Source organism: Leptonychotes weddellii, chromosome 4, assembly GCF_054177405.1.
Source record: "Leptonychotes weddellii isolate Sample4059 chromosome 4, ASM5417740v2, whole genome shotgun sequence".
In the NCBI taxonomy this organism is placed as follows: Eukaryota; Metazoa; Chordata; class Mammalia; order Carnivora; family Phocidae; genus Leptonychotes; species Leptonychotes weddellii.
The window spans coordinates 157,612,661-157,628,077 of record NC_138372.1 but is presented as its reverse complement, the minus strand read 5'-3'; the positions used below and the strand labels follow the sequence as shown (position 1 = coordinate 157,628,077).

Genomic DNA, 15,417 nt, shown 5'->3' with positions numbered 1-15,417 from the left:
GACTGGTTCTAAACTATATTCCCGAAGTCTAAATCAAGTAAATCTAGCCCCTTCTCTCGATTTCTACTATATCCCAGTCCAAACAACTACGGCCTCCTGCCCAGACCTCTGCAGTAGCCTCCTACCTAGAATCTCTGCTTTGAAAAGGGTCGTAATGCTCCCACACTCGCTTCCTGCAGTGGCGCTCACAGCCAACCTCCCCGACCAGTCTCCCTCTCACCCACCATGCTGGACTCACACTGGTCTTTTCTCTGTTTCTGGAACACGCCACTCTTTCCTGTCTTTGGGCCTTTACACTAACCTGACTGGAATGTTCTTCCTGCAGATCTTTGCTTTTCCTACTCCTTCTTGTCCTTTTAAAATGTTCATTTTAGTGTTCTCTCTCTGGAGAGGCCTTCTCTGATGTCCCAAGCTAAAAGAGGCCACCCAGGCATGCTCTCGCACATTACTGGGTTGTGACTTCACAAGGCACAAATCCATAAACGCTGTTTTCGCCTATCTCCCTCCCTTCCTCCTTTCCCCTCCCCCCATTCTCTTCCCGGAAAGCAGGGACTTTGTTGTCTTGCTCACTGGTGTTTCCTAGAGTCTAAATGTCCTTGGCGTGTAGGAGTAGTTCAATAAACATCTGATTAGTAAAGCGCTTCATCTGACAAGGCAAGGGTGGGCATATTTTTCACCAGGATGTACTTAACATATTTAATAGAAGTGGCAACACATACACACACACACACACACACACACACACACACACATCCTCGCACAATGATGATTTTTATAGCTTTTAAGCAAATAGCAGAGACTACTTCACTCCAGCTTGGGGTGCAGCCTTGGACCCTGAATTACATGTCAAAGGCAGGAAGTAAATATAAGTTTTACAATTATAGTAGGCTGTGTGGTAATTATAAAGGAGAGTCCAGACATGGTCTTGTGGTCAGAAAATACATTTGGTCCTGGCCACACACAGCCCTAGCATTAGTCATTTGTCTGTCTTCAGGCATCCCAAATTTGGCTACCAGTAAGACAGCTTTATGCCAACTGGGAATAAAAGTTGATTACTGTGTGCTTTTTCAATTAACCCTGAACATTTTTCTAAAAGTACTTTTCTCTTGAACGTTAGTAGCATATGAAGAAAATACTTTACAAATATTTCCTGCCTGCTTGAAATGCTTATTGCCCTGTCCAGATTACTTTCCTTGCACGATTCTAGTACAGCATATTTGGAGAGGCTGAGCCAGCACAGGGAAGATTTGGGGGGCCTCCCTAATTGGGCAAAAGAACACAGCTAGATAGCTACAGCATTTCAAACTGTTTCTGCATGTGGGTCTAGGCCAATTCCTGACTGTTTCTCCTGCCCCATAACCTGTAACCTACGGCTGGGTCTAGGAGTGGCCCCACCTGTGAACTAGGGCTGAGACTCTAAGTAGAAAAAGAAGTACGTCAGCACGCCCAGTCCTTTCGGCTTGGAATTAAGAGCAGTGTGTGTGTGTGTGTGTGTGTGTGTGTGTGGTTTTGTGGTCCACTCCACTGTACTACTGATTGTCCAGCATTGTCTCTCAGTTTCTTCCTGAGACAGGTGGCCTGTCCTGAGCCCACTAGCTGTTTGGTTGGGCCAACCTGCCACTGAACAAACGGATTCCTAGTTTCCAACAGTCTCTGGCTCTGGTTCAGACTCTGCGTGTGTGTGTGCGCAGCTTTTGCAGAATTAAGATGCAGATCGTGTCCAGAGAGGGTCTACATAATTAAAGATTTCCAAGATGTCATAACCTTCACAGGACGGCAAAATTCAACAAAGACTGAATTGATACAATTCAATCAGAACACTGGCTAGAACATAATAAGGACCTAGTAAATGTCATGTATCATATAATATATATTTATTATAATCAATGTTACATACTTATATAATTGTAAATTGTTACTGCCATTATTATTTTGACCACTACCATGTGCCAGGTACTGTGCCTGGTGTTGGCAAAGAACAGTCCTTGCCCTCAGGGAGCTCAGTCACAAGGATCTTATATATATAATACAAAGTAGTCTTGGGAGGATTATGCATATACAAGATACCAGCAAAGAAGCTCCCAGGATTGAATAGGGTTTGCCTGAGAAGCTCATATCTGATCTGTATCCCTGAGAAGGTACTTTCAACCTACATTTCTGAAGCAATTCTGCTGCCCCCCCTTCAAAGTGAGCATTTCACTCATAGCCACCTCAGGTCAACATTCTGACCAATGTTCTTCCTTTCCTTGGCTGTAATCTGTATTCCTCTCAGATTCTATGTACTTGGAGAAGCTATCCAATCCAACCCAATCCAACCCGGTCCCTGCAATGAAGCTCCTTCTTTGAAATCCGGTAACACCTGCTGTCTGTACTGTATTCTTAGCTTGAACTTCTTCATTCTTCAGTTGTTTCATGGAGATAGAAGCGGTTTTCCAAGTAGGCCAAAAGCTCCTTGAAGAGAAACACTGTGTGTTCAAGTCAAGCCAACTCAACGCAAGCTGCATATATTGAACATCTGCTCTGTGCCAAACACCACAAAAATGCCAGATGCAGATGCGGAGAGGATTAAGATCAGGTCTGGTAGGAGAGACAGTTACAAATACTAACATTTTGCGCAATTAATGTAATCATAATAATGTGTTTTGAATAAAGTATGCAAGTAACCTAGAGGATCTCTGAAGGTGGGGTGAGGAACGAAGATGAACCTCCAGGAGAAAGTGATGACCAAACCAGATTCTTCTGGGAGGTAAGAAGTGGGAACTACTGTAATTAGGAACGTGGGCTCTGGAGACAGCCCGCCTAGGTTCAAATCCTGGTTGCATCGCTTTATTAGCAGGGTGCTCTTGGGCAAGTTATCTTTTCTTTGCTTCAGTCTTCTCAGCCGTCAAATGGAGCTAATAATCATACCTACTTCACGGAGCTGTATGAGGATTCAATGAGTTGATCTATGAAAAGTTCTTGGAACTTGGAATGGTATCTGGCAAATAGCAGGTGATCAGCAAATACCGTTATGATTATTAATATTATTATTATTCAGAATTCCCACAGAGCTAGCGTAGAGTGGGTGTGTGCAACATATATGCTCAATTAAGTAAAAATCACGTGCTATGGAATCACCCCAAGAGAAACGACATGACCGTCCAATCCAGGACTCGAAATGGGATGAGCGCTTCCATGCCCCAGGGCAGAGTGAGGCCTGCACAAGCCCACTTGTACTTGGCTGACACAGCACTATCGACATCTTCAATCTGCTGTCCGCTTTCACTTCCATGGCTCTTTCAACACACCCTCCCAAGATCTTGAAAGCAAACCGAACGAACAGTTTCAGATTATTTTTTCCAAGTGAGCCGACATTTTAATAAGATGGACCCCTTCACATTATCATGTACTTGTTAATTTACCTACTCTTGTTTTGGACATATCCTTTGTCCTCAGCTGACATCATGTGTTAATTTGCCTCCTTTTATTTAAATACAGTCAAAATATGGCATATGTCAAACTATGAAGGTTTTATTTATTTTTTTAAAAGATTTTATTTTATTTGAGAGAGAGAGCGAGAGAGTGCCCACGAGCGGGGTTGGGAAGCAAAGGGAGAGAATCTCAAGCAGACTCCCTGCTGAGTGTGGAGCCCGACGTGGGGCTCGATCCCAGGACCTTGACATCATGACCTGAGCCGAAGTCAGATGCTTAACCAACTAAGCCACCCAGGCGCCCCACAAAATATGAAGGTTTTAAAATAACAGAACCCAGTGCATTGTACCAGCGGGGCAAAAACCAATCCGTCAAGATCTGGTCATACAGTATCCATTTTAAGCCAATAAATACTGAAAATCTCCCCAAACTCTGTACTTGCATTTAGTGCTTCTTATAGGATAAGGTTTATAAATGATCTTCTCTAGGTTACCAAGCAAAATCAGGGGACCTAATGTACACATTCTATTTCTTTGTTTTGGGCAATTAACTAGAAAACCATAGGATAGGAAAAGCCTGACTAGCTAGCACTGGGAGGGTCTACAACTCTTATTAGTTATTCAGATCCATGGTAGAGTACGAAGCAAGCACAGATCAGAAGGTGAGAAATCCCTTTCAGGCTCATCTGATGTATTCTTTATTTTGGAGGGTTGGAAATACCACCCATCCAGGCATCCAAGACGGTACATGCGATTAGTTCATATACCCTTTCCCATCTCTGTCTTAAAACTTTAAACAAACTTCACTCTGTCTCTTCCCCTCTGTTCTCACTGCTTCTGTCCTAATTCAAGCCCCTGGCATTTCCTATTTAGAATATTACAAAAAGTTCTTCATTCATCTCTCTGCCTCAGCCTCTCTGCAATCTAGTCCCCCCACTCTCGGTAGTTATCTTTCTAAATCCATGGCCTCCTAAACGTGACAAGACTTCATTAGCTGGCCCAGAGCATCTTTGCCTCCTTCTGCCATCCACCTCAGTCCCATCCCGCATATCCACCCCAAACTGATGACTGCCCACACTTGCCGTGGTCTTCTGCACCTCTGCTAGCCCTTCACTGCGCAACCTCTGACTACTCTTCAAAGTCAGTATTTCCTCGGTCAAGTCCCAAAGCAGACGTGATTCCTCCTTCAGCCTCCCGAGTGTCTTTGTACACATGGTGATCATCTGTTTACTTCTCTACCCTCCTCTCACACTGAATTCCTTAAGGGAAGGAACTCTGCCTTATTGATCTTCGTATTTTCAGGGAGTCCAGGCAAGGTGCAAGGACTTAATAAATGTTCAGTGAACGGTCGGTTGCTGAAACAATTGCTTTGACTATTATAATATAGAAATTGGTAAGATGAAAACAGTGAAGAAGACTGTTTTGAAGGCAAATAGTGTGGAATAAGACAACCTGGTCCTTGATCTAATTACTAATTTTCCAGAAGGGGGCCATAGGACACTGCCTAGGTCATGCCACTCTATATTTTGTGTTCCACGTCTGTGCAAAAGCAAATTACCAAAATGCAAGAGGACAGAGGTCATATTCCAAGAAAGAAATCATTCCACATGATTGGTTCTGATTCTGTCTGCCCCAAGCCATCTATGTTCATAGGAAAGTATAACAATCAGTCATCAAACGTGAAAATTATCTTGCATTTGCTGAATTTCCCCAGGTAGGGCAGAGGGTCCATGCAATCATGTTCAAGTCCAGCAGTTCTTATAACAGAGCAACACTGGGGAAATCTCCTTATCTGACGGACTAAATTTACCTGAACTATGGCATCACCACTCACAAGATCTGATAGTTATTGAAAACGATCTTTACTGTCGGAAAATGCTTATGTTATAACATGCGGTGGAAAAATGAGCTTCAAACTATATATGTAGTATGATTAATTAATTTTGAAAAATGGGATACAGAAAAAAGACTGCAAGAGAATGACACAAGAATGTCCCTCATGTCCCTGTGAGCGGATGGTACAGGAATCAGGGAAGACATCTAAGATTTCTGAAGAATAATTATCTAGCTCTCACTTTCCATATCTAGCACTCTTCATGAGACCAAGTAATATGTATGAGGTATGTGGAGCTGACAGCAATGGGGACGGGATGGATTTGTTTATTTGATTTGTCAAACTGAAACAAATTATGAAATCAAGTCCAGAGATCATAACATTAAAAAAAGGAACTTTAGAGTTTATACTTGCTCAACTTTAAAACTGCAGAGTTTCAGTTTTGGGTAACACAGGGACTATGACACCATTGCAAGCCCTGGTATTTTCTAGCTGTATGATCCTAACAACATTTGTACTATTTCAAACTTGTCTGCTCCCCTACAAGGCAATAATACGTGGCAATTTCATGTCTATCATATCTTTTCCCCCCGGCCTCTCATTTCAGAGCTCCAGACACAATAATAACCAAATACCTGAAGAGAACAGGAGGCTTTAATAATAGAATAAAGGTGGGGCTACTATCGTACTTTGTTTTATAAAGTTTCTCAAAATTCAATGACATTTGTATCCCCCAAGGATAAGAGATGAAGAGCCACGGAAGGCATCCATTTAGGGAGAAAGCTCAGAAAGGGAAGCTCTTGTGACACTAAGTGACGCCAGGCCTGGAGTTGGATCACATACCCGATGGGGTTGTTACAAAATGCCACAGCATCTTGGTGATAATTAAATATGCTTACTTTTCCTTTGTACTTGCATTGGATGAGGAGTACCAACATTTATTTTTGATACATTTAAAAATTCGTTTTTTATGATGGCACAATGTAGTCATGTTAAAAAAAAAAAAAAGACAGAAGAAAAGAAAAAAATAATGAACGAACAATCCCCAAAGTGTACTCAATATGGAAGAAATTTAAAAAAGGTCAGAGCCGGAGGGTCCAAATCTAGTGAGGCTTAACGATGCTGTCAGCAAAGCCACCCAAATGTAGCTCAGCTCCCCAGCTTGCAGAGTGCTCGGAGCCAATCAGGGCAGGCCTAAACTTCCAACAGTAATGAATCCATAGACGCTCTGGTCGGCCTGGACATCTGTTTTCAGTTTGCAGGGTCTTGTCTGAAGTTAGTCTAACAGAAAACATACCAAAAAAAAAAAAAAAAAAGCCTGCCAAGTGGAAAGAAGAGAGAGGGAGAGAAAGGGAGGAAGAAGAAGAGGAAGAAGAAGGAGAAGGAGGAGGAGGGGGTAGGGAACGGAGGGAGGAGGGAGGAAAGGGGGAGAAGCAGACAGACAGGAAGGAAGGAGCTAAGGGATGTGGGAAATCTTCAATACCACAGAGCCCAAGGAAAGGCACCTCCACTTACATACCCTAGCACCAAGTCCTGGTCCATAAGCCTTCCTTCCTCTCCCCACATCCCGCCCCCGCACCCCCCCCACCCCCGCCGCCCTTCACTTTCCACCCTCTTGCAAACCTTCCCCGCATGCAAAGGAAGACATGACTTCAAAATCGGGATCAGCTTAGGACATAGCTCTTGTGAATGTGTACAATAGATCTGAGTCATTTGTTCGTTTTGTAAACATGAAGAAATCACACTTTTAAAACTTCCTCCTTCATGACATTCGTAGCACTTGATGATATGCTTAGCATGGAACATTTACCCTTTTCCTTACCCACACCCATAGTGTCAAGAGGGACAGAGTTTCTCTCTCACTGAGAGCTCATATACTGCAGGGCAGGTGGCAAGAGGGAGCCGGAGAGGGAGGAAGAAGCAGCATTCAGAGCACCTGTGGTGTCCATGAGTCTAGGCCGAGCCACACAGGAACACAGAGAACTGAGGAGCGGCTCAGGAGAGTGAATGCCTTCCTTTGGGGAACCTTCCCACTCAGGGACCCCACCCCCACCCCCACCCTGGACACTTAACACATCATAGGTAATTATCTGTTTATATCACGGTCTCCCGCAACTCAAAACCAGGGACCGCTTCTGTTCATCTCTGTATCCCTAGTGCATGGTGCATGGTAGGGGCTCAGTGTCAGGACATGGAGTTCAATCTTTTTTTTTTTTAAAGATTTTATTTACTTATTCATGAGAGAGAGAGAGAGAGAGGCAGAGGGAGAAGCAGACTTCCCGCAGAGTGGGGAGCCCGATGCGGGACTCGATCCCAGGACTCCGGGATCATGACCTGAGCCGAAGGCAGACGCTTAACCATCTGAGCCACCCAGGCGCCCGGGACATGGAGTTCAATCTTAAGGGGTCCCTGGTGGATCAAAAATTGTTCTGTTCCTTGCCTAGCTCTTTTGCAGAGAAGGGTTTCAATGCACAACCCAGAGAAGAGTTCTGTAAGGCGTGGACTTCAGGAGGGTGGGTCAAGCCCAGATGTAGGTGCCACTTGGCTCTGCCATAAATTGAGGGATAGGTGTTAAATTTCCTGGAGGCTGCCACTCTTCGTGTCTATTTCGTTAGGACACGGGAAGAGGAGATAAAATGCTTTGCCCTCATTAGAGGAAAAAACCTAAATGCATCAAAGCAGTAACAGAAACATCTTGGGTAAGGAGATAGTTTCTGAAAGCACAAAGCAGGGTGACTGGATGATCTTGGTTTTCATTTTCAAAGCCCAGGGGGAGTCAAGTCTCTGCACTCCAGTGTATAGTCCACATCCATTCATAAGCTCCAGAAGATGCCATTAATGTGAGTAAAAGAAGAGAGTGGTCAGCAGGGACAAGACAAAGGAAGTAAGGAAAGAGAACAAGAGGAGAAATGAAGGCTCTCGGGACCTGCTTTACAAACTCAACAGAAAAATATAAAGATCTCAAACAACTCCCCTTCTGAGCTGAGGACTATGCTGTGGGCTTAAAGCCACACTCTCCAGCTAGGAGCGGGGGTCTAATCTAGATTGGGGGTGAGTGGTGAGAGAGCACCAAAGAGTGGTCCATATCCCCCAACATCGCAGGACAAGGTTATCTTACAGCTCTTCCATTGCCCTGACTACAATTCTCTTCCTTTGCTAAAAAAGGTCTCTTAAGACAAAAGAAAAACATGGTGGGCCTACTGGTTGGGTGACTGGAGAAGCCTCTCTCTCACTCTGACACCCTTGACCATGAGGCCCTCCAGGGTAAAGGGAGCAGGGGATTCAAGAGCGAGTAAAGGAGGCAGCCTCAGACACTTGAAGGGAGAACATCAAGGAGGCAGAGAAATTACGTAGGGGAGGTAATGAGCACACTAATTATAGGGGTCATAATGAGGAGCAATGGAATGAAATTAAGGAAAGGAAAATGTTAATTGTCAGGAAAAACTTTCTTGGGCCCACTGAGGGAGAGGTGAATTTCCCGTACTCTTCACACAGACCGGAGGCCATTCAGCTTAACAAAGCTGGTTTAAAACGAGCTAGAAATAATTTAGAGGGAATTTTATTTTTGTTACCAAAAGCAGACTAGGTTACTTGATGACACACAGAGGCCTCTTGTATCTAATTTTATCACTTTGTTCTCTATTCTAAATTAAATAGTAAAGTAGCAAATGATAAAAAAGCCTATGACTCTTTCATTCCAGAAATATGATTCAACATCTAAGGAGATCAAAACTGGCAAAGTGAGAACAAGTAAGAAGAATGGAATACAGTCAAACATGCTTCAATTTACAACAGATTTACAGAGACCTGACTACAAAGGAACACTAAAAATAGGGCTTGTTTCTCCTACTTTCCAGAACAAATTCAGTTACTGTTATTTTTCAGAATTGATACCAAGATGGCAATTAAACCTAATCACTGTCAGGAGCCGGTAAAGAGCATTAGCTTTCAAAGTTGAACCCAGTTTCATAATGACATCGAGTAGCATTCTCAGTACAGTTGGGATAGCTGAACCCTGGAGACTACAGAACTGGAGGCTTAGGGTCAGGAGTAAAACGTAAAGAAAATGTCTTTTCTCTTCCTCATTTAGGAGCCCAAGGTGTGATTCATGCAACTTTCATCTGGTAAATGCCTGCCAAGCTCCAGATTTCCTGGGCCCAGAGGATAGTAAGTCCGGGGGGGCTGAAACAGACAAGTAAACACATGCCCACAGCCTGCCTGTGAGCATGGGGGGGGGCCACGGCAGCCCGGGGGGCTTCCACACGGGACTGCAGGGGGCGACAGTGGCGCTGAGAGGAATCCTGAAGGAAAAGGAGGTAAGATGAGCAAAGGCCAAAGTGTGAGAGAAAGCGTGCTTGCCTTTCTGTTCTTCTCAGTGACTCTGATCACAGGGACAGATCTACCCTGGCATGCATGTTAGAACAAATTAAGCAAGAAAAGCATTTTAAAGTCAGGTGTTCTTATATTACTTGGTATGTTCCCAGTATTCTGTGTGACTGAGGAACGCTGGGGGAGAGGAAGCTCGGAGTCGATGGGACACACGCAGACCCGAATGACACAGGGACTGCGAAGCAGTGACCAGTGACCCTTCTGCAGTAGCAAGGTGTCAGGGCACTTTTGGAAATTTATCCTCTCTGTTATGTGAATTACAAACATGTAACATTTTTAATAAGAGCTTAGGGTAAGTCGTATCTGGTGACGCTCTGTGCCCTCCCCAGTTTGTCTGCTCATCTTTGCCCTTCATGTCAACTATAAATTCAGGGCTAGAGCTATAAATACATTTTCAGAGAATCCTTTAAAAACCTTTGGTCTGATTTCAAATCCTAAGATGTCTTAAGCACTGGGATGGCCTGATCGAATCCTTACCAAAAAAAACTTTTCCATAAACATTCAATTTCACCATACATACTCTATTACTCCTGTAATACATTTCACTTATTAAAATTCGACTACTGACAACAGACACTGTATTTTGAAAGGACAGATAGCCCGCAGGCAGATTTAAAAGTAGAGTTTACAACACTCAGGGCTTTATAATGCAGGCTTTCATCTTGTACAATATTAACTATATAATTGCTAACTTGATTTTTCTTTCTTTTCTGTATTGCTTCTGAGACTCTGATGGAATGTTCGCTGCCATTGCTAATGAAATTCAGAAAAGGACCATCGGTTTTTTTACTCTGCTTGGGAATTTTGATGCAATAGATATTTGCACATTGCTGTCAGAACAAATAAGATTCCTTATTCCTACGTGCAAAGGGAACATGGCTTTTCAGAGGAAAAGTGAGAAGAAAAGTCAACCAAAGGGGACTTTAGGAAATCTGGCAGGAAGAAACTTTTGTGTTCTGTTGATCTGATTGTATGAGAAGTATTTTCAAGAGCTTTTATATAATAGGCAAATTTTCTTTTTTTCAACAAACATCTAGGGTAGAAAAACACAATGCCTCTAAGTCAACTGTTTGCCAATCACAAGAAAACAGTAGTTTGGTGGAAAGTGCATGGGAATGACTGGCAGTTCCCAGCTCTGCCACCAATCAGCTATGTGACCTGGGAGGTTGTGCCACTTATGTGTTGTTTTTGACCTTGTTCTCTCTACTACCTGAAAAATAGGAGGGAGAGGGCAGAGTCTGCAGTCTCAAAAACATATCCGTTTTCAATCCTTTATTCAGAATTTTACCCAGAGAGGAATCAGACTATGGGTTTCATTGAATATTTAGGTGGCCAACTCAAGTGACTCCTCACACTGATCTCAAGGTTAACTTGTTGCTTTCAAGAGTCAATCTATTTGCAAACCAAACTTGCACAACATCCTGACTTATGTTACAGAAATAAGTGGCCATTAATAACCTAGCAAATACAATTTGGATTTTAAGTGATGAAAACATGCTTCACTAGGACCAATATTAAGTATAAATTGAGCAACAGAGATGGCCACCCAAGTACAGCAGGTAGGTGCAATGTGGTTATTACTTACATTTTGAAAATTGTATTCAGGAAACCTTATAATCACAGCATTATTTTACAAGAGTCAATGGACTACAAAGAAGAATTATGTTCAGACCTGTCATAGACTTAGAGGAGGAGGAGGGTTGCAAGTCAGCAACAGTAACAGAAATTAAATTGGTGGCTGGAATATGTTTTCCCAGTGAGATGAAGCAGACTTCTTACTGAGCCATGGACTCTTACCTTTAAAGCAAAAACATTTGCCCATTCTTCTTTTCTTTCCTCATTATTGCAAAACCCTCATATAGACTAACCCCATTTTTCCAAATTATAATTATTTTTTCAAAGGCTCCTAGGAATTAGTTGCAATTCATGCAAACTCATCATCTCACAAATATTAAGTAGACCATCAGTCATTGAAAAGGGTAAGATCAGAGCTGGGGACATTATTACTCTTTGTAGATGGCCAGACCATGGTATTAGCTGGGGCAGAGGATTCCCTTAGCTTCCAGGTGACTTGCTGGTGTAAATGTCTATGTTGCCAACAGGACCAACAGCTGAAAAATATGAAAAACCACACACTGGAGCCAGTGTTTCTCTGGGAACTATTATTTAAAGATGCACCAACCTGGAAGCCCAACCTAGTCTTACAAAGAATTTTCAAACAAGGAACTCACATTCCCCAGAAGAGCGACCTGCATGCAGCTAATATTTAATCCTCCGTGTTACAGACAGTAAAATGCCACCCATGGCAAATGAAACTGTGTTACTGATCATGTGAATTTCCTTGCGGTCTGCTTCTCGCATTTCCTGTTTCACTCCACAAGACCACCAGGGGCCTCCTCACGGCTCTGAGTCCCTTCTGATCCTCACCAGCCTTCCACTGCTTCTGACTCTGCACATGACCAGTGCTCCCCTCTGCCCCGTGCCCCGTTTCTGACTGAGGCAATGTGCAGTGCAGAGGGGCGGGGGGCTCAGAGTCACAGCGAGGGGAATCCTGCCTCCGCCGCCCCCAGCTGTCTGACCTTAGGCGACTCACCACCAAGATCCCTGAGCTTTCGTTTCCTCATCTGTAAAATGGGACTGTTGTAAGGACTGAGGATTTTACTGAGTGCCTAGTTTAATTTAATTGAGTCATGGATTATTTAATGTACTCAGCACATAATGGTCCCTTTCCCTGCCCCCCTCTCCCCTTCCCTTGTATTCTAAGATACTGGATGTGTCTGCTTTTACCTTCTGCCTCAACTCTGTCTTTCATATCTTCTTCAAAACCACTTCAATGACCCATTCCTGCTGGCATTGGGGTCCTGCCGGACTTAACTTTTGTCTTCCTGCATTACCAGGTGCTGTGTGATAATATATGACCTCGCCCAGTGGGTCATTTTCCTAGTCCTGGCTATTCACTTCCTTGCTAGAGTGTCTTAGCCCACACAGAGCCATAAATGATGTTCTCTGAGGACCTATCTCCCCCAGTGCCACCACAGTTGTTTAGATGACACATCAATCTACCTACCTACTTTGAACTTTCCCCTTTGGTGGAGCAATACCTGGTTCTCAATCTCAAACACCCTCAATCATCAGTAACTCTTTTTATATATGGCACATGCTTATCTTTCTTCTGTGAGCCTTCCTCTTTTCATTCTCACTGGGTCACGTCACCATGTCAATGATCTGCCAAATAAGCAATCGCTAGTCGTTTTCCACTTGTCCTTTTTTGAGCATAATTTGGATGACTGCCAGAGTTTGCGCTCCCCCCCGCCCCAACTTCCTCCCCAGCCCCTGGCCTGTGAAATATTCCTCATTTTGCTCCTTTCTTTGTTTAGAGACAAAAAGGGAAAATGTTAGTTGCCTCCTGGCTGGCTATCTAGAACTTTCCTCCCAATAGTCTCAGAGAGGCCTCACGGAGGGAGACAATACGAGTTTAAATCTTGCCTCCCTCAGTGCCTCTCTGTTACCTAATTTTCCCAAGTGTGTTTCCTCATCCACAAATGGGAAAACAACACCTGCCTGGTAGGGCTGCTCAGAGGATAAAAATGTTTTAGGCAGAAAGCTAACCACAGGGCTTGGCACATGGTAGCTGTCGAGAAATGGGGGCGAAGCGTTTTCTTCACCCTCCAGAGCTCCCACCTACCAGCCAGTCCCTCCATCAAGCCCCTTCCCAGGCCTTTCACGGTGGGCATTTCTAAGGGTTGGCCTCCCTTTTGGAATCCCATCCTGACTTCCCTCTGCAGGACAAACCCTAACCAGGAACCTCAGCCAGTGCTTCAAGACTTCCTTCTAGGTTGCTTTAAGATACTCCATAGCCCCTTTGGGCCAAATCCTGACCTCCAACGGCCTCATCTCAACATGTTTTTGAAATGCGAACTCCCCAGTAAAGCCTTTCCTGATTCAATATAATGGACACCCTTAGATTCCGACCTTTGAGAGAAACAATTCCACCCCAGCCTGGGGAGAGGGAGGAAGAACTCTGGCCGGATCAGGCAACCGGCTCCCAACGTGCTCTGCGGGCAGGGCCAAAGCCCTTCAACTTCTCCAAGCCAGGGAGGCCGACTGGGTATCACCAAGCTCCTTATCTAGGCTGGAAGGCGAGATTCTCTGAATGTGGGATGCCCAGAAGCCTGGATGCCCGGTCTCCTCCGCCCCTCAGGGCTGTTCTGTTGCTGCGTGAATAACTTTTAGGGCCCTTACCCGCAGCTGGCTGTTCTCAAGGGCAGAGACCATTCTCTGGGTAACTCAGCACAGGCCGGAGCTCTGTGCTAGAGGCAGAACTTAACACATGCATTTTGATGACAAAGATGAGAGCACCTCCAGTGAGGCACATACAGCTGCCACGGATGACTCAGAGCTCCCTGCAAAATGGCTTAATTTCGCACCCTTTCAGTCGTCTAAAGAACAGACTCTCAAGAACGAAGTGGACGGAACACCCTTTAACTAATGTAACCTCACAATGGCCCTTTAAGGTCAGGAGTTTTTATTTCTAGAATACAGATGAAAAAGTACAGACACGGGCAGCTTCATCCTGAGTCAACAGTGGACCCGGGGGCCTGAGGGCATAGTGGGAAAAAACCAAGGGGTGACAGCGAGTAGCAGCAAGGGAGATCTGAGTCCCAGGCCAGGCTCTGCCATGAACCACATTTGTGATTTTGGAGGAGGGCCTTCTCGGGCCTCATTTCCCTCATCTGGAAAATGGCCTTGGGCAGTGGTTCCCAAACCTGGCAGGGGATCAGCACCACCAGGAAAACTATATTAGAAACAAATCTGCATTCTCGGGTCCGCTCTTGAAGATTCTGTGGGGTTTTTTTTGGTTTTTTTTGAGACTCTTCTTCTGTAAGTCTGGAGTGGGGCCAGGACTCTATTTTCTGTATATGCACCCCACCCCCAGCCCCCAATATGGGAACAAAGGGAGCAATAGGTGCCCGACCCTGGAGTCCCAGTTCAGGGTTCCACTCAGACAACTTTGTCTCTCCCCAGTTCCAAAACCCATTAGGTCATCTTATCCTTCGCTCTCTCTTGAGGAGAACCCAAACTGGACTATTCCCAAGCATATTGCACGGTAGCTTCCCACGTTCATGAGAATTCAGAGAATTTTGAAATCAAAGGTTGGTTCATAAGACTCACAGAGCAAGAAAGAGGTAATCTTGTTTTGACAGAAATCTAAGCTCAAGGGCGGGAACTCCCCCCAAGCTTCTTATAACTAAACATGGAACAGCAAAGAGGGACAAAGGCACTAGGCTTGCAATAGCAATAGACAAAGCTTCTTTTAAGAAGAAAACCTGTAATATACCTGGCTTTGCTTGACTCAAGCTTAAAGAGTCAGTTAAAGTCCTATGAACAAGAGAAGAACTAACCTAAGGACCTGTTTGCTGTGTAACGTGAGAGCTCTTACCTGTTGAAAGCTCTCTCTGACACAACTCTGTTGCAAGTACTAATTTTCACATCTTATTGAAAACTGAAGTTCAAAGAGCTAGACAAACCCAGGTATATTTGACTCCAGAAACCATGTGGTACTACAAACATGACCTTCATAGCGAATGCACCTATAGTCAAAATCTCTAGAAAATCTAACAATGAATAGCAAAGCTCAGCAAGTCTGCCAGTTTTGGAGGAATCTGTGAATTGGGGGCACAAGCATGTCCTTTACGGAATTCTCAGATTTGCTCTACTTAGGGGAATTTGGGCAAATATAACCCAGAAAGCTGGAATCCAACTCCCATTCTTGATGTTGGTTTG

The 15,417-nt window shown here is 44.2% G+C and overlaps 1 protein-coding gene, 1 long non-coding RNA gene and 1 other non-coding gene across 5 annotated transcripts in view; 1 reads left to right on the top strand and 2 right to left on the bottom strand.

The window, feature by feature from the left end:
- The window catches only part of NSMCE2 (NSE2 SUMO ligase component of SMC5/6 complex), a 197,897-nt gene that overhangs the window by 12,936 nt on the left and 169,544 nt on the right, over positions 1-15,417 (bottom strand). The window lies entirely within an intron of this gene.
- Positions 1-15,417, top strand: part of LOC145720981 (uncharacterized) — a 45,374-nt gene that overhangs the window by 23,690 nt on the left and 6,267 nt on the right. The window lies entirely within an intron of this gene.
- On the bottom strand, positions 3,627-3,710 carry TRNAR-UCG (transfer RNA arginine (anticodon UCG)). The gene has a single exon. It is a non-coding gene; the product is annotated as a tRNA-Arg (tRNA).